Genomic DNA, 18,942 nt, shown 5'->3' with positions numbered 1-18,942 from the left:
GATGAAAACTTTGGGGTGCAGGAGGTTGCCCATCACTGTTTGTCTGCTAATGAGGAGGAAAGGTGAAGACTTCTCTTAGGGTAATTTGGAAGCAAAAAAGAGGCTTGTTATTAGTATAAATTATTCAATTCTAAAGCCTCTCTTAGGAATGCTGGCTGATGATTTAACTTGGAGCCTATTTATCACTTAATTAAAAAGGGCTTAATGTTTCCTTTTCTATAGCACAAACTGTGCAACTGTGATTTTTTTTTTTAACAAACCAAAGGTCCCAAGTCACACACAATTTTTCTAAAACAAGTTTTAACATTTTTTAGGCTATTATTAGGGGGGAGTGCAATGAACTGCTTGCTATATACCTTTGCCATCTGTACTAGATGAAATGAAATCTATTCATGTTTACCCAAGTTCCTCTGGTGGCTGAACTAATAGAGCAACAACTTAGTTACTTACCCAGACAGAAGTCTGTTTCTTATTGGAGTAGAAGGTTATTGATTCTGTTCCCAGATGTCTTAACAATATATTATAGCTGATGGGTCTGTCATCTGTACAGTTAAGAAATAAAGGTCATTGCTTCCTTTCACTTAAACTGCTCAAACTTAAAGAACAACTAATAGCCTAGCAGTGCCTTAAAGACTAACAAAACATGTAGATGGCATCATGAGCTTTCGTGGGCACAACCCACTTCTTCAGATGCCCATAAAAGTTCATGATGCCATCTACATGTTTTGTTAGTCTTTAAGGTGCAGCTAGACTATTAGTCTGTAACTGGAAAACTTAAAAAACAACTAACTCGGCTACCCCTCTGAAGCTTTTAAATTAGTCAGTACACTATGCCTCAATAATCAGGAGCTAATCTATTGCAGGGGACAGATTATCCCTTATCTGCCTGCTGTGAGGTTCTTGCGTCTTCCTATGAAGCATCTGATGTTGGGCACTGACAGAGACAGGATACCTTAGCTGGCTAGCCCCCATCCCCAGTCCTTGTGCCCAAGGCCCCATCCCTCCCCTTCTGTCACCTCTTTCTACCCCTTTCCCCTTCAGGAACCAAAAGCAAGCCCAGCACCAATCACCCCAAGTCTCTGAAGGTGGCAGGCCAGACAGACCCAGCCAGCCTGGGCAAAGCACTGAGAACAGCAGGAGAGGGCCTAGGCTTAGGGGCAGAGTGTGGGTGTGGGAAGGGGGGGGGTCGCATTAGTGACCCCTGCCTATAATACCTACTGCCCATGCAGGATACTAGACTTGATGGATCTTAGTTCTGATCCATAATGGCAATTTCTATATTCCTTTGTTCAGTATTTCAAAGTTGAGTGGGTAAATACCTACCTTTCCTAGCCTCAGAGTATGACACAAGTCCAGGCATGTCTGGTGGGCATTGCTGAGTCCCCAGGCAGAATTGAGCAATTCCCCTGGTGTGGATTGAATTGCAGTTCTTTGCTGGACAATGGTTTTTGATAGCTCTTTGACCCCTTCTTCCCCCCTCCCCCCGCCGCCACTTGGGCAGTGGTTGCTTTTTTGCAGTTCTCTCTGGGGAGCTAATATCTGGTCAATTCCCCAAATTACAACATGTTTTACTGAAAATCATACAACACAATCTCATAGCTTCATATCCACTAATGACATATATATTTTGATAGAAGAGTGACTTTGACTGGATCATAACCTTTCCCCTGTTACCTTACATTGCATACTTCATATACAAGATCACAATTAGATATAAATGAGGGATATGGGGGTTACAGGGCACTTCCCCAAGGTATAAAATGTCACAATGGCAATTTCCATTTTCCCCAGATATTTTTAATTTGATATTATTTTACCTCTGTTTTTGTGGCTATTTAAGTAAATACATATTTTACTGAAATTAAAAGTCATGATTGTTTTCTGCTTCTAAATCACAATCAGGTGAAAATGTAATGAATGTATTTAAATTGGAATGAAAATAGCAGAAACCAAGAGCGATATAGACATAACAGTAGAATATATCTCTTGGTTTCTGTTATTTCCACTCCAATTCATCTGATGAAGTGGGTTTTACCCACGAAAGCTCATGATTCTATGTATTTTGGTTAGTCTCTAAAGTGTCACAGAGGACTGTTCATTTTTAAAGTTACGGACTAACATGGCTACTCCTCTGAGATTTTTTTTCCAGTATAGAGATGTAAGACACATCTCCTGGTAGAAGGAGGCAGGGCTCTGGTTCAGGCCCATCGCTAATCATAAATTATTAATATGCAATTCTTAATTTATCTCTGTCACCATTTTACATAGTTTACACTTGGTTGATCCTTAGGTTCAGCTGTAATAAAGCTGATAATATTAATACTTATATTTCGTATCAAAAGATAACTATCATCTTACTGCAGGTTTACTTTGGTAGTATATGGACTTCAGTATGAGGGAAGAAATCTGTAAATATCTCTACAGGAGTCACATGCATCTGATGAAGTGGATCTTTGCCCATGAAAGCTTATGCTCCAATAAATCTGTCTATAAGGTGCCACACGACTTCTTGTTGTTCTTGCAGATTCAGACTAACACAGCTACCCCTCTGATACAGGAGTTTTAATCCCTGTCTTTGTACAGTACTACAAGCAAGTTCCCTCCCCCTAAAAAGTTGCCAGAATCACCCATGTCACCCTGTCCAACTCCCCAGTAATAGTCATGGGCTTTGATCTTGTGGTGAATTCCATGCAAGCAGGCCCCTACAACTGTCCATGTTCAGTGCAGGACCAAAGCTTTAAATGTGGCTCCCAAAGATTTTTTTAATAAATTAGATTTATGGAATTTTTTGCTCATTCATGATGTATAGACAAATGTCTTATATCTTTGGGTGTGTCTACACTGCAAAGTTATTTCGGAATAACAGTCATTATTCCAAAATAACTATGTGAGCATCTACACAGCAATTCCGTTATTTTAAAATAATTTTGAAATAATGGATGGCTTATTCCGACTTCTGTAAATCTCATTCTATGAAGAATAACGCCTATTCTGAAATGGTTATTTTGGAATAGGGGCTGCGTAGATGCTCCACTTTGGCTATTTTGAAATAGCTCCTCACTAGGACCATTCTAAGTTATTCCTCCTGGGGCTCTAAATCGAGATAGCATGTCTACATTAGGGAAGACTGCCTCGGACTAATTTTGAGGCCTCCCTGCAGTATATACATGCTATGTCAAAATAAGCTATTTCGGAATAATTATTACTCTGAAATAACTGTGTCATGTAGACATAGCCTTTGTGATCTAAGAATGTCACTAGTTTTCCAATCATACAGTCTTTTGAGAGAGAAAGGAGCTGAATTTCTAATGTAAAAAACAAACAAATCTCTCCAACTAGATTAAAAATAATGAAGACTTAAATATCATATAGTACTGTACTGCAAAGGGGGGCAGAGCCCATTTCCCCTCCTTTGGAATGGACACCTTTGTTAAAGATGACCAGCAGTTGGGGAGTGTCAGAAATATGATCCCTCTCGCTGGAGACTGAGGCAGGATTGACTTCAAAGTAGATTATAGAAATGTAGGGCTGGAAGGTACCTCTGGATGCTTTCTTAGGGTGACCGTCCATTCTGTTTTTACCAGGACAGTCCCTTATTTAATCCCTCTTCCCGGCATCCCCACTTTTGTTTTTTAAAAAACGGGCACATTGTCCCATATTTCCCCTGCGGGGGCAGGGCGGAAGAGCCACCAGTGCTCTGGGCTTCAGCCCCCATAGTGGGTGTTGGAAGGAGCCGCCGGCACTTACGGCTCCAGTGGCTGAAGCTCCAAGCACTGGTGGCTTCCTTCACCTTCCCATCCTATATGCTGCGGGGCTGAATTTCATCTCTGCAGTGGGGCAAGGAGGGTGGGGAGCCGCCAGCGCTTGGACTTTCAGCTTCTGGACCCCGAGTGTAAGCGGCTCCTCAACCCTTGCTGTGGAGCTGAATTCCTGAGCGCTAGCGGCTCTCCCGCCTCTATGGGACTGGTGCCCTGAGTGCTGGCAGCTTCTCTCCTTCCACCAGTGGGGCTGAAGCCCCAAGCACTGGCAGTACTGCCCCCAGTGTCCCATATTGGGCATGGGGAAATATGGTCACCCTACACTTCCTAGACCTTTGAATGTACATTGAGAAAGGACCAAGTATACCTAAACTCAGAGCCATCCTTTCCATAGGATGGTTCAGGGCAACCACCCCAGGCTCCACTCTTTGGGGGGGGGGGGAGCCCTGGTTGTCTCGGGGGACTAAAGGGGACTGGCACCAATAGCAGGGATCAGGCCCACCTGCACACTCATCGGCAGCGATGGGAAGCAGAGTGACCTGTCTCCAGCCTGCTCCAGCCCCACAACTCCCAGCCAAGTTGCTCGGGGTGGGGCTTGGAAGACTGGGAGGAATCAACTCCACACTCAACAGTAGTGGTGAGAAGCTGAGTGACATGGCTGGGACTCAGGAGAGCAGAGCAGGCTGGGTCCAGGTCTCTTCACTTCTCACCAATACTGCTCATGAGAGCAGGGGCTGGCCTGACTCCTACCGCCAGCACCAATCTCCCCACTAGTCCCCCAGGCCATGTTGCTTGGAGGAATGTGCTTGGGGGAAGGGATGGAATAGGAAGTGGACAGTGGGAGAGCAGGGTCGGGAAAGAGATCTGGGATTGAGGAGGGATTGTCCTGGGCCCTACCATCCTCCAGGAACAGCCCTGCTGGGTACAGCCCATGGGGGGGCCCAGCCAGGGAATGGGACTGGCTGATGGAGCCTACAATGCTGCAGTTGCAGCACAAAGCTGCCTAGGGTGCCATGGAATTTGGTGCAATTTGGTGCAGCTGCTTGGGCTGTGGAGTGAGCCAGAACTGCAAGAAAAGGCCCTGCTCTTATGCTTTGTTCAGACTGCTGCTGATTTAACTGGTTCATGGTTATTACATGTTTTTGATTGACCTGCCTTTGTTGCTTTGATTTCTTTGTATTTTGAGATTGCTGTTCTGAGGCACGGCAGAGCATACCATATGGGTTGGTTTTTTTTATCTTCTTCAATTCAATAGTACTACTTGCTTGCATAAGGCAAATGTCACCTTCTATAGATTTTTCTCATTCATTTCTTTTGGCCGAGTTTGTGAGACTTTACGTTCAACTTGATGGCATATCTTTGTTTGGCTATATATAACATGATAACTTTTGTACAACACATCCAATCTATTCCAAAATTTAGGGAAGCACTGAAAGCACCAATGGACAGAACCCTACTGATTTATGTAAAAATAGGAAGAACCAAAATGAGAAAGGGGCACATGTAGTCCCTAGCATCTGTTTAGCAGAGCTACAGCTTCAGTCATCTCTGTAATTCTCTAGAGATCAAACTCACGGATTCTTTGGTCCTGAACATCCCTGAGGAGGAAAATATCATGTACACCATTGATAGGTTTCTGGCTGAGACTAAGGAGAAATTGATCTTCTTGAACTTAATGTGTTTTTGTTGTCTGCTCACTATATGATGTCTCTGACTCAGCTTGACAAATTGAAAGGGTGTAGACTGATTATCAGTTTTTTTCAATATGTGTTTCTCTGTGACAATGGTGGGGATTAATGGGCTGAGGAGAACTTGGTGGTTTTCATTTAAGGGTTGGGAGACGTTTCTTTTTCTTATTTTGTTCTGATGAGTACTGGTCTGATAATTTTGTGGCTGTCTGAATGTAAAAGGGTACAGTGACCTTTAAATACAAGTATGAATCTTTTTGAGTATCTGTTCCACACAAAGCTAGACATATCATTTTTGCAACACACACACACAAATGCAGGCAACCAAACCAATTGGCTTGCTCATTGGAGAGGGAAGGCTCTTATGAATCATGGTTGCACTGCAAGCACAGGGAGTGCAATTCTTTTTGAGGACAGGGTGCAGCTTAGTTTAGTGATTGTGCAGGAAGTTGTTTCATGATGTTTATTGATGGTGTGAGCTAATTTTGAGCAGTATGCTTTTCTTTTGATTAATATCTATGCTCCTACTGTAGGAAAAGATAGATTTTTTTTTTTAGGCTTAGATGCTCTTTTGACAAATTGCTTTGCAAGTGATATTTTAATTTTGGAAGCAATCTTCATTGTACTTGGAACCACATCCACAATCTGCTCAGCAAACTTTCAACTCTTTTACAGGTTTTTGACTTGACTGATGTTTGGCAACATTTTCACCCTTATGAGCACCAGTACACTTGGTTGAGTTCTAGTGCCAGCTCTTTCTCTATGGACCATTTGGACTATTTTTTTGGTTTTACTCATGATTTGTCTGATTTGTTTTCAAGTTGTATTGTTTCAGATCATGGTTTGATTTTATCTGTATCGTCTTCTTCCTATTCAAGACCATTATCCATACTAGCATTTTAACACATGCTTTTTACAAAATGTTCCCTTTGAAACTCTTTCAGTTATTTTGGGGCAGCCAGGATTACATCAAAGGATGTTTTCTCCTCTTTTAAGGAATGATAGGAAATGGGTAAAGATAATACTAAATTTTTGTCAGCAGTACACACAGTTGACAACCCAGGGCCTTTCCTAGAACATGAAGATGTTAAAGTCGGAGATTGTAGAACTTGAAAATACTTTTGATTGCAGTAATGATGCTAGGTTGAATCAGAGCTCGACATAAAAAACCCAGCTCTTGGGGAACCAGTTGGATAACAAAGTTCAGGATGCACTGGTTAATCCTAGAAATCAGGGCTTTTCTCATATGGATGTGCCTATTCAATTTTTCTTTGGCCTGGAAAAGAAACATGTGAAAAAGAAGACAATTGGCCACTTCAAGATGTTGTGGGCCCAAGTGCTTTTAGATACTGGTGGTTAAGAGCTTTGCTGTGAACATTTTCTCAGACTTGTATCCTGCAAGGCCTGTGTCCATTTGAGAATCAGTGATTCCTTGAGATCTTCCTCAGAGCTCAACAACGGATGTGAACAGACTTGAACAAGACTTGACATGGTGAGACTTGATTTCTGCTCTAAATAGCTTTGCTCTAGGGAAGTTATTTACCTAGTATTGGTGGTTTGCCTGTTAAGTTTTATAAGGCCTTTTGGACCCTGCTTGGGCCTGATTGTTCCAGTTTTACAGGTGAGCAGCACACAGAGGATACTGCCACTCATTTGTTGTTGAGTGGCTTTTATTTTGTTTTCTAAGGAGGGGGGACCTTAAGGAGGTGAATAACTTAAGACATGGGTCCCTGCTTTGCTTCAAATATATACTTTTTCAAAGAGCGGGCCAAATAGACTGAAAACTGTGATTGGTTTAGTCATGCACTCGGATCTGACCTATTGCATTCCCATCAGGTCCATTTTTTATAACCTTTTTCTTTTGTGGAAAGTAATTTCAGCCTCAGAAATGTTTGATTTGCACAATGGGTTGACTTCCCTTGTTCAAGATAAGGCTTTTGAGCATGGAAATCATGAGTGTTTATTTTGCACACTCTGTGTTTGGTTCTGGGCCCAGGTTTCTCTGCTGCATTCAGTTACTGTATAAAAGAGCCTTTCTGTGCTTCTCCCCCTGTTCAAATTTGTATGGCAGTAAAAGTGTCTGCATATGCTGACAATCTGACTGAGTTTATTATTCGTGATTGTGATGTTCAAGTTTTGATTGAATGTAGGACTCTTTTGAGAAGGCTTCTTCAACTTGCATAAATTGGGGGAGAGAAGAGTGCCACATTTTTAATAGGGGTTTGGGTGATCTCTAGTCTCCCCTCAACTTTATAGTGAGGGAAGGGCTATTGTAGAACTGCATTAGCTTTAAGACATGGGGAATTATGCTGAATGGTATTTTAGGCTGAAATTGAGAAGGAATTATGGAAACGTTGGGGGGCAAATTCCTAAGGTGTTTGCCTTGACTTTCCTGCCAAAGGAAGTTGTTAGTCATGTAATTGTTTTTATGTGGTAGTATAAGTATATTGCTTTGGATTCTCTTCCATGCATTTCAGAAAAAGATCATAAGGTTCATTTGGACTTTTGCTAGTATGTCTGAGGCAGAATATTTTGTATTTTGCCCAGTGTAGAAGGAGGTCAAATTCTCATTGATCCTTACTGTATATATTTCTTCTGTTAAGTAAAAATTCATAAATAGATCTGTGGTATGCCACAGCCTGGCAAACTTTATTTTGGGTCAAAAAAAGATGGCCATTTAAAAAAGTAAACGATATACATTATTTAGCACTGGCTTTTTTCATTGCTTCTATGCCTTCTTTAAAAGGTTTTGAAGGATTTTAAGCTATCTGGATGATTTTATTAAGAAGTATACTATTTGATGGGCTTTTCTGTTGGAGATGGGCAATTATTTTTACATTTGCAATTTATTTTCCTGGTTTTACTATGCTTTAGTGCTGATTTAACCAAAAGTATTTTGAAAGTCAAAGTCTCTTTAAGTCAGCCTGTCTCCTTAGGTAGCTGCTAACAAGTGATTTCTTTTTCTTCCCCTGACAGGGTTTTTTTTTAACACTTCAGTGTTCTTTTGGTCCCTAGATTCACAGCTTTGGCAACTTATGAGAGATCAGAAATTGGATTCTTGAAGCTAACAGCTTTATTCATCGTCTTTCAAGTGTGTGTTGTGATTGTGTTAGCTAGGTCTCTTTTTGCTCACCTGTTCCCATAGAGCAGCCTGTGGAGGAAGGGCTAGAAGGCGATGGGCCCCAAGGGCCAGGAGAGCTCACAAGGCCAGCAAGAGGCAGTGAAACCATTGATGTGGGAAGTAGTCCAGAGGCCCAGTAGAATCCCACAGGGGCTTCCCAGAAGCTGCGATCTGGTGGTGGTGAAGCCAGTGATGAGTTGGCAGTGGGGCTGGAGCCCAGGGGCAGGGAAGCTGGGTGAAAACCCACACCCCTACTTCCTGCACCCATGGTAGATTAAGTTGAACAAGTGAAATGTTATTACATGCTTTCCATATGACTGAGTTGCATCCAGCCTAACTTTGTGTGTTCCCTTTTCTCCTGTTGTCCCCTCAATAACAGTGCCTCCAGAGAATATTGGCTCTCTGAATCTAGTTCCATTGCTCATGATATACTGAGGAGAGCTGCACTTCCTCCTCCACCTACATTAGATCCATTTTCATTTTCACAGATAATTATACAGTTACAGATAGAGGGAAACCTTGTGATGGGATGTTCACCCCATACTGGTAGGGAAGGAATTAAGAGAATCCTAAACAGGGTGCATGGGAAACAGCCAATAGGAGAGAGGCTACAAGGAGCAGCCAATCAGGGACAAGTGGGCTCACTTGAAAGAAGCTGCAGAGCCAGAGCGAGTCAGTCAGTCAGTCTCTGCTGGGTGCTTGAGGAGAGAAGACTGTGTTCTCAGTAGGCTAAAACTGTGTAGCACCTTGGACAGAGCAGTGCAGGCAGGGGCCCACAGAATAAAGAAGAAGTTCTAGATGGGCTGTTGAGGCTGAGCAGGGTGCTGTGGCTGTTGGGAAATGGCCCTGGAAAATGTCATGGTTGTCGAGGCAAAAGAACATAGTAGGTGATTGCATTCAAAGAGTTCCTGGGCTGGAGTTTGGAGCAGTGAGCTCAGATTCTGAGAAAAGGGCTGGACCAGGGGTGGGCAATAATTTTTGGTGGGGGGCCACTTCAAGGGTTTGGTAAGTGGTCAAAGGCCTCACTTTTCTGTGGAGGGGGTGCAGGGTCTAGGTTGGAGGTCGGGTGCAGGAGGGCACATGGGGTAAGGGACTGGGGTGCAGGAGATGGTGTGGCGTTTGAGAGTGTGTTGGGTAGAGGAGGGGGTTGTGACCTGGGTCAGGGGATTGGGGTGTAGGGTCAAGGAGGGACTGTGGGTGCAGGAGAGGGTCCTGGCCTGGGGGAGGGGGCTAGAGGGGGTACAGGGTCTGGGAGGGAATTGTTACCTGGGGCAGGGGGTACAGAGGGTTTGGATGGTGACCTGGGGGAGGGAGTTGGGGTGCCAGAGACAGGCTCTGGCTGGGAGGAGTTTACCCTGGCCAGCAGGCTGCAGCACCCCCAAGACAGGCTGGGCTCCCTGCCTGTTGCAGCCCAGCTTGTTTGGAAACGTAGGCTGCTCCCGCCGCATGTCTCTCAACTCCGGGTGGGTGAAGAGGCTTGCGCTGTCCCAGTCTCTCAGGCCAATTTCTCAGCTCCGATTGGCTGGAAACAGACAGCAGATTGGAGCTGGGAGATTGGCCGAGGTCAATTCTTATTGGCTGGTTGTTTCTGGCCAATAGGAGCTATGGATTGGGCTGGAGAGCAGGGAGCCACAGGGACTATGTTTTAAACCATGGCAGCTGAGTTTCTGAGGGTCCCGGCATGGTGGTATGTGGACTGGATCCAGTGGCTTGGCTGGCTGCATTCAGCCCCTGAGCCATATTTTGCCCAGCCCTGGGCTGGACAGTTGCCTGCAGATTCCCTGGAATGGGAGAACACAGATGATGAGAGTGCCACATGAAGAGGATGCTGCAATCCTTGGAGTAATGTGAGCAGATGTGATAGTGGTGAGGCATCATCACGAGAGGGTGTACTGACTTGTGGAGCTAGTGCCCAAGTTGGCCAGCAGGAGGTGCCAATATGGTTAGTGGCAGGGCCGGCTCTAGGTTTTTTGCCGCCCGAAGCAAAACATTTTTTGGCTGCTTCCCCTGCCCCCCTTGGCCCGCTGCTGCAGGATAGCACCCTTTCACCTTGCGGCTCTTTGACTCCCACCACGCCCTCCAGCCAAACCCAGCCTACGTCCTGTCTCCCCTCCATACACATCCCGACCCCTGCACCCATCCACTCACCGAACCCAGTTTCTACCTTTTCTCCCCTCCCAGGCAAACCTGACCCCTCAATGACCGGACCCAGTTTGCCCCCCTTCTCTTCCTCACCTAATCCACCCTGATCCCTCTCTTCCCTCCCAGCCAAACCCGATCCTGACTGGACCCAGTCCACTCCCCTCTCCCACCTCATCCCACTGACTGAACTCCATCTCCTTTCCCTCTCCCCTCCAAATCCTCATATCCCTTCACCACAGCACGTGTGGAAACATCGGAGCGCCCTGGGGTAGGGGTGAAAGTGGCCCAGGTCCCTCTACTTCCCCTTCTCTGCAGCTGTAAACACCTTTCCCCGGTGTGAAGCAGGGCGCTGTGGGCACCCCTCCCCTGCAAGAGGAGAGAGAGGATCCGCCAGACCAGAGCTCGCTTGCAGCTGCCGTGAAGGACTCTGTGTCAAGCGGCTCTTGGGGGTGCTGCGGAACTGCTGAGGGGCCGGCACAGTAGCACAGCTGGCTGCCCCAGGCAAACACCTTGGAGCAGGAGAGAGGCAGAGTGCTGGGTGGGGCACTGTCTCCACACCAGAGTCCAAGCTCCACGCGGAGCAGGAGGAGGGTCTCCCAAGCACTCCAGGCACTGATTAGACAAGAGGCTGGAGGGAAGGGGACAGGTGGACTGGGCGTATGCGGAGCGCGGTGGCAGCGCCCCCATGCTGGCTTGTGGCCCCCCGCCCGTGCCGCCTCTCCCTCCCGCTGCTGGGATCCTGCTGCCCAGGGCAGTGACAGCTGCATCGGGTGCCCTGCGAACTTCAGTCGTCGCCTAGCACAGCCACTGGGGAGGAGGCTGCAGGGGGCAGAGGTGGCTGGCGTGGCCCCTCTTCCTCTTTCCTCCCCGCCTTTGTCTACATGCTGCCCAGTGCCTTCCATGCCACGCTCCCCTCCGCTGGCTCTGCTGCGGCCACAGGCAGGTCCATGTCGGGTGATAAGGCTGGCCAGAATGCCGCCCCTGCAAATGTGCCACCCCAAGCACATGCTTGGTTTGCTGATGCCTAGAGCTGGCCCTGGTTAGTGGCACCCCATCACAGACATTCACCCTACCTCCTGGCTGTTGCTTGCTTTGTATTCCCCTAAGCGTTGGCTTAACACTTACCTTGGGCTTTTTTAAGTCCCTAGCAGTTGATTGGTAGAATGCCTGGCAGTATCCTCTGGCAGTCTGAGGGTATGTCTACACTACCACCCTAGTTCGAACTAGGGTGGTTAATGTAGGCAACCGAAGTTGCAAATGAAGCCTGGGATTTGAATTTCCCGGGCTTCATTTGCATCTTGCCGGGCGCCGCCATTTTTAAATGTCCGCTAGTTCGGACTCCGTGCCCACTGCTACACGCGGCACGGACTAGGTAGTTCGGATTAGGTTTCCTATTCCAAACTACCGGTACACCTCATTCCACGAGGAGTAACGGTAGTTCGGAATAGGAAGCCTAATCCGAACTACCTAGTCCGTGCCGCGTGTAGCAGTGGGCACAGAGTCCGAACTAGCGGACATTTAAAAATGGCGGCGCCCGGCAAGATGCAAATGAAGCCCGGGAAATTCAAATCCCGGGCTTCATTTCCAACTTCGGTTGTCTACATTAACCACCCTAGTTTGAACGAGGGTGGTAGAGTAGACATACCCTGGGTGTCTCAGCATCTGTGGAGTTTGGATTCATAGCAGTTTCATCTGTGCCTCAGTTTCCCCCACTTCCACATAGAGTTTTGGACATTAGCATGCTTAGCACTGGCTCTGTAATCTGGGTGAAGAATGTTTGTGAGCTAGGCCCTTTGGATTTAGTGGATTTACAACTGAGTTCTCTGGGCTCCACCCTGTAAGAACATTTCCAAACACATCAAAAAGGAATATCCTCCAGGATCACCATAGTCAGATTCCCATAGTCAGAACCTTCTTTGGTGTTTCTGATGACATGGCCACAGACAGAGTAATGGGGTTCACTATGGGAACCTTCACACAGGGCCTGACCTGTCAGTATCTGCTCTGGATACAACATATAGCACTGTGATGTGAGCACTGTAATGTCTCACCATTTGTTCCCACCTCCAATTTCTGTTGGGGATTTGGCTGTATTTGACTCTTAAAGATGCAGCAGGATCTATCTATACACAGATGGCTGTGGGTTGTGAATTCAGTTGCATTTATATTGTATATCCCCTCTGGGGCTGCACTACCCTGCTATGCTAGTGGGCCAGTGTCCCATCCCAGCTCCTCTTGGGCCAAGCTGCTATAGAATTAATACCTGCTGACTCAGGTCAATTTGTGTACGGCGCCTGGAAGTGATGATAATTCAGATCTTTGGGGTCCTTACCAGTGCATTGATTTGGGACTGCTGCTCCTCCCTCTGTCCAAGCTTGATTTTGTCTGGTCCCCAATTCTGGGGAAACCCACATGTTTCCCTTCCTGTGGCCCATGAGCCAGTCAACCTTGGTTTTTCCCTCAGACGCAGTGTAATTACCAATAAACTTATCAACCAGTCTATTTGCAGTACACTGGTCTTCTTGCTTCTGAGCTCTCACCCACAACTTCAGGTCATATGAATACAAAACATTAAATTGTTCAAATCCAATTTATTTAATTTCATACAATTGATCTATTTTATGAGATAATCTATCTGGCTTGTCACCTCCCTATAAGGTACACCTTGATGCTTTTGAATCCACCTGATTTTTTGTTTGTTTGTTTCTGTAAGTCTCAGGGGTCACTTCAAACTTAAGGATTTTGTCTTACATTTTGCATAGTTCACAATTTCTATTCTGTTTGGCTTTATGCATCTAGATTCTGTGCCCCACTGACGGAGGCTGAATCAGATCCTCTCTGATGGGAACCTGGTGCAAATAACAAGCTTTTCCAAAGCTGATTAGATTGGAAGAGAGACCTACCAATTTAGCACCTATGTCCCACACAGAATTGGCTTCTTGAGGTTTATCACCACCTACTGTTTAATTGTTATGGTTCCTAGATTGGTCATTGTACTAGTGTGGTATGCATTGGAAAATCCTCTGTGTTGTACAAAACTACCCTCTGCTGGTCAGACAAGAAGCAGCATTGGGTTCTCTTACACCAGGCATGTCCAAAGTCCGGCCCGCGGGCCAATTGCGGCCCACGGTCGGATTTAATACGGCCCCCGCTTCTCCCGGCTCCCTGGTGCTCCTTTCAACTGGCGCGTGCAGCGCGCCGCTTCGGGCCGCGCTGCCGCCGCAGTCCTACTCCCTGCCCTGTAGGGCATGTCCGCAGCCCCGCTTGGCTGTGGGTTTGCCCTGCCCCCGTACCACCGTGAGGCCGGCGTGCCCTGCACTCTCCAACCCCACGGGCCCTCCGCTTTGGGGCTGAGAGTGCGGAGACAGCCCCCGCTTCCTCCCCCTCTCCTGGCTCCCTGGTGCTCCTCTGAACTGGCGCGCGCAGCGCGCCGCTTCCGGCCACGCCGCCACCGTCCATGGCGGCCGCTGCGGTCCTAAAGCCTGCCATGTAGGGCACGTCCGCAGCCCCACTCGGCTGCGGGTTCGCCCTGCCCCCGTGTCGCCGTTAGGCCAGCGTGCCCTGCGCTCTCCGCCCGCCTCCAACCCTGCGGGCCCTCTGCCTTGAGGCTGAGAGTGTGGGGACGGACTCCGCAGCTGCTGAGATCAGGAAATATCTCAGTATCTGTGATTGGCCCTGCGCACTGTCAGCTTCCTGGCGGGCTCAGGCATGTGGAGCTGCGAACACGCCCGAGCTCATCATTAGACACTTCACCACAAACAGCCACAAAGGCAAGAGAATTCTTGTTGGGCAGTGTATTAGTGCAGTGTATTACTTGGGCAGTGTATTAAACCTCTGGCACTGCGCTCACATGATCCCTTCCCCTTCTGGTCAATTTAAAAAAATGGCGACTGTAAATAAGAGAAGGAAAGTTGACAGTGAGGGCAACCGCTTCCAGGACAGGTGGAAAGTGGAATATTTCTTCACTGAAATACAGAATCACTGTGTTTGTCTGATATGCCAAGAGACTGTGGCTGTTTATAAGGAATTTAATGTCAAGAGACACTACCAGTCGAGACATAGCACATACGACAAGCTAACAGGGCACGACCACAGTGAAAAGTTGAAGCAACTTGAAGCTGTTTTAATGTCACAACAGCAATTTTTCATAAGAGCCCGTGAGTCAAATGAAAATGCCACAAGGGCGAGCTATGAGGTGGCAACGTTAATTGCTAAAAATTGCAAATCTTTTGCTGAGGGTGACTTTATCAAACAATGCGTTATGAAAATGGTTGAGAATATCTGTCCCGAGAAGAAGCAAGAGTTTGCCAACATTTGCCTGGCTCGTAACACTGTAGCACGGAGAATTGAAGAGATTTCATCAGATATTAAGAGACAGTTGACATCCAAAGGAGTGGATTTTGACTTCTTTTCAATAGCCTGTGATGAAAGCACGGGCCTATCTGACACAGCTCAGTTGCTGATTTTTATGAGAGGGGTGGACGATGAAATGAATGTGACTGAAGAGCTACTTGACCTCCAGAGCCTTACGGACCAAACAAGAGGAAAAGATTTATTTGTTTCTGTTAGTTCCGCCATAGATGACATGAAACTGCCTTGGAACAAAGTTACTGGGATTATTACTGATGGGGCACCTGCCATGGTTGGTGAACGAAGTGGATTATCAACCCTAATCTGTAACAAGGTGATCGAAGAAGGAGGCAAAGCTATTAAACTCCATTGTATCATTCATCAACAAGTTCTCTGTGCTAAACATCTCAAATATGATCATGTTATGAAACCGGTGCTAAAGACTATTAATTTTATTCGCTCTAAAGCCCTGTGCCACCGCCAGTTTAAACAGTTTCTACTGGACATCCAGGCTGAATACGAAGATGTTTTATATCACAACGATGTAAGATGGCTCAGTCGGGGGTCTGCACTGCAGCGTTTCTACTCTCTCAGAAAGGAAATCTGAGAATTCTTGGAAACAAAGGGACAACCAATGCGAGAACTATCTGATCCTATTTGGCTGGCTGATTTGGGGTTTCTAGTTGACTTAACAAAGCATCTGAATGTACTGAACACGTGTCTTCAGGGGAAAGATGCAGCGGTGAACCAGCTTTATTCACACCTCAAAGCCTTTGGGACAAAGCTGCAACTTTTCATAAGGCAGTTGTCACAAACACAGCCCAATACCATACATTTTTCAGCGTTGCAGGAAATAATGAACAGTTTTCCACAGGACAATATCAGCGCGCAAACGAGCAGGTACGCAGCAGACATTGCATCTCTGGCTGGGGAGTTTAAACGGCGCTTTCAGGATTTTGCAGCTATTGAAAAGGAGATCAGCCTTTTCTCCTCTCCATTCTCTGTTGACCCCGATGATGCTCCAGATCAGCTGCAGCTCGAGCTCATTGAGCTGCATTGTGACAGCGAGTTACGCAGTCGTCACCAACAGCTCTTGTGAACTTTTACCGCCAACTGGATAAGAGCCGGTTTCAAGAGATTCGAACATTGGCTAAGAAAATGCTGAGCTTGTTTGGCTCAACATATATGTGTGAGAAGACATTCTCTGCTATGAACTTTAACAAGAACCGCGTGAGGACAAGACTAAGTAACTCTCACCTGCGTGACATTTTGCGCATCAAAACCACTGCCTTTGAACCAGACCTAGCCTATGTGCTGCAGTCCAGATCTCAGTTTCACCCTTCACATTAGTGTAGGCAAGTTTTTTTTTCCAATTGAGATGAATACATTGTAAAAATCTCAGTTAATGTCAGTAGGTCGAAATCAGTTATAAATATATTTGGACACAACATGTATAGTTGGTGTTATGTTCCTGTTCATATTTTTTGAACTTAAAAGTTGATAATATGTAATGTACTTTACAATGTTCCTGACATATTTCAGCTTCCTGGATTTTTTTTTCATCTGGCCTTCAGGTATGAAAGGCAGAGTGATTTAACACCTGTTTAGATTTGTCATCCATGTGACGAAATGAAAAGTATGCCGTTTGCAATAAACTTTGCATAAAATAGTTAATTTGCATTTAATTTTAATGGTTCAAAGAATGTCAGGCAAAATGGTCGGCCCTCACGCATGTTCACTTCTTCAAATCTGGCCCTCTTTGAAAAAAGTTTGGACACCCTTGTCTTACACAAACCATTGCCATATGACTTAAATCCATGATACTCAGCCCTCAGTGGCCCAGGAGCCAAATTAGCCAAAGGAGCCACAGTAGTGTGAATTAACTGTTTCATTTAATATTCAACAACTTTTTGTGAAAAAGGAAACATGATCATAGTAAATAGTTTATCAATTAGAGCAAATTAATAACTGGTTTATAACATAGTAAGAGCAGTCTGAATGGTTGATAATTAAATCACATATGTTTTAATATCAAGTGCTGCAGAGAGATGCAGGAGACATGTTAAAGAGCCATAAGCCTCAGTCTGAGTATCACTGACTTAGACTTAGACTTAGACTGACTTAGAAAAAGTGGAGCAATTACAAAGACAAAACTACTATATTGCTTCATTCAAATTCTCTTCTTTTTTTTAACAGGTATTAAAAATGTTCTTCAGACGAAGGGATAAACATTAAAGCATCTTACCAAAATCTGGCACTTTATGCTTATTGCTTATGTTCACAACCAGTCTCATCTCTGCAAAGCCAGCTAACATATCTTCAAGAGATCCCATTAAGTTTATTGTGGATGTGGCATGATACTTGTGGTGTCAAAACTTCATATTTCTCATACTTTGATCACTTATATTTGCATGTTATTGCACATGCACCTCAAAAGTTATTAATACCCAGCATACAAAAAATGTTTACTAACCTGTTCTGTAATATTTGTGAAGCTGTCCCCAAAACTATCTCAGTTCTGTCTTGCAGAAATATTATGATGTAGGGGGTAGAAGAACAGGTTGTGGAATGCATATGGGAAACACATCTTAAATTACGGTTACAGAACAGATTAATAACCATTTTTTCTTTGCGTGATTGCACATGTGCATTCCAGCTTCGGTGACTCCTTAGCTTTGAAATCAGGAGATGGGATCAGAGTCCATCTAAACAAGATCTCAAGGACAACTTGCCCAAATCTGGCACCATTTCTAGCATTCTGATTAAAGGCATGATGGGAAGCAAATGTGTGCACTTAAGACTAAGGTGCTGCCCTACAAATCTCTAGTATAGGAACTTCAGCCAGAGAGCTGTCATTCTGCATGGTGGAGTAACATTAAACAAATTGCAGCACAAGTGAAGCTAGGATCCTATGCAGGATAATATTCTCTGCAAAGAAACTGGGCTATCTGTGACTGCTATGAACACCTGGGAAGATAAACCCAACTGCTTGGACCTGTCAGTGTATATCAGTGCTCTCCTGACATCTAATATGTGCAGCCTTTCCCCATCTTTATTTGAGTGTGGCTTGGGAAAGAATGAAGGCAGATATTTTGCTTGGTTGATATGGAAGTTAGATACCACTTTTGAGACAAATTTTAGGTACGAACAAGGTAAATAGTGTCTTTAAATAAAACAGTATAAAGGGAGTCAGACATCTGTGCTGGTAAATCACTCACCCTCCTTGTAGAAGAAACAAAAATCCTTGTAGAAGTGATAGCTACCAAAAATTCTACCTTAATTGAAAGATACAGTAGATGCAGGTTGCTGAAGGAAGCCTTATAAGCGTTGACAATATCAAGTTTAGGGGGAACAGGATCTTCTACATAAGAATACCACTTTTTCAAGCCTTTCAAAAATCTTTTTGACATCTTATTAGAAAATACAGCTATTATCGTTCTGGAAGCCATATTAACCAGTGAGTGAATGGGAGAGTACTTTGATTTTGCATGCACTCTTTTAGACCCTTTGTGTTCTTGCTTGGCAGATTTAGGGACCAATGATTTGCCTATGTCAAATGTGTCATTGCAAACCTTGTTTCTACCTCTTCATTTGCTGAGGGGGAACAATGGTGTTGAGACTTAGACAACATCACATACATTGCTGAGCACCCTTCCTGACTGAGAAAGACAGGAAGGTAATCTAAGAGCAGGCTCCATAAAAAAGAAATTTAGCCTGGCCATTCTGGGTATGTCTACACTGCAACTGGACATCTGTGGCTGGCACATACCAGATGATTTGGGATTGCAGGGCCATAGTCAAAGAGCTGTTTAACTGTACTGTAGATGTTGAACTGAGCTCTGGGAACCTCCCGTCTCACATGGTCCTAGAACCTGGGCTCCAG

The 18,942-nt window shown here is 45.3% G+C and overlaps 1 pseudogene; it reads right to left on the bottom strand.

Annotated features, from left to right (window-relative positions):
• The window catches only part of LOC149525290 (ethanolaminephosphotransferase 1-like), a 78,706-nt pseudogene extending 60,237 nt beyond the window's left edge, over nt 1-18,469 (bottom strand).
• Nucleotides 18,470-18,942: the final 473 nt, after the last annotated feature.

The sequence above is a fragment of the Pelodiscus sinensis genome, chromosome 2, assembly GCF_052426305.1.
Source record: "Pelodiscus sinensis isolate ZL-2025 chromosome 2, ASM5242630v1, whole genome shotgun sequence".
In the NCBI taxonomy this organism is placed as follows: domain Eukaryota; kingdom Metazoa; phylum Chordata; order Testudines; family Trionychidae; genus Pelodiscus; species Pelodiscus sinensis.
The sequence above is the reverse complement of the archived record's forward strand: the minus strand, read 5'-3'. Positions and strand labels throughout refer to the sequence as shown.